The sequence below is a fragment of the Acyrthosiphon pisum genome, chromosome X (assembly GCF_005508785.2).
Source record: "Acyrthosiphon pisum isolate AL4f chromosome X, pea_aphid_22Mar2018_4r6ur, whole genome shotgun sequence".
NCBI lineage: Eukaryota > Metazoa > Arthropoda > Insecta > Hemiptera > Aphididae > Acyrthosiphon > Acyrthosiphon pisum.
Genome location: NC_042493.1, coordinates 47829081 through 47829612, shown reverse-complemented (window position 1 = coordinate 47829612; position 532 = coordinate 47829081).

Sequence of the window (532 nt, the reverse complement as noted above, 5' to 3'; positions counted from 1 at the left end):
ATTACCTATATATTAAATATCTTAAGGAGGGCTTCAGATGGTTTAGGGAGGGCTAAGCCCTCCTAAGCCCCCCCCCTATTTACGTCTATGGTTATATTTTATAATAAAACATTAAAGTTTGCAATTACCTAATTACCTAAGAATTTGTTATTTTATCCTTAAGATGTAACTCACTTTAACTCACTATTTTGAAAAAAAACTTACTATTTTCACTATTTTTAAGTACCCTAGCTGCTAGAAAGCCTGCAGCGAGTTCGTTTATAATTGGTTGGTCGAAGAATAAACGTGTACCTATTATAGGGCGAAAAATATTCGTTTAGTTTCCCATACAACAATAATGAAGCGAAACTGCGAAACTCCATCAGCTGATTCGGTTAAATTTACGTTTACCTACCTACGATCTGAAATCTCAACATGGTGTTGGATAGATCCTTGTTTAGTACAACCGTATTCAGATAGCGTTTACTTCCACGTAGGCGGGGTAAGCTACGCGGGGTCTGCTGATCCAACAGGCTGGGCGGGAAGTACGCTC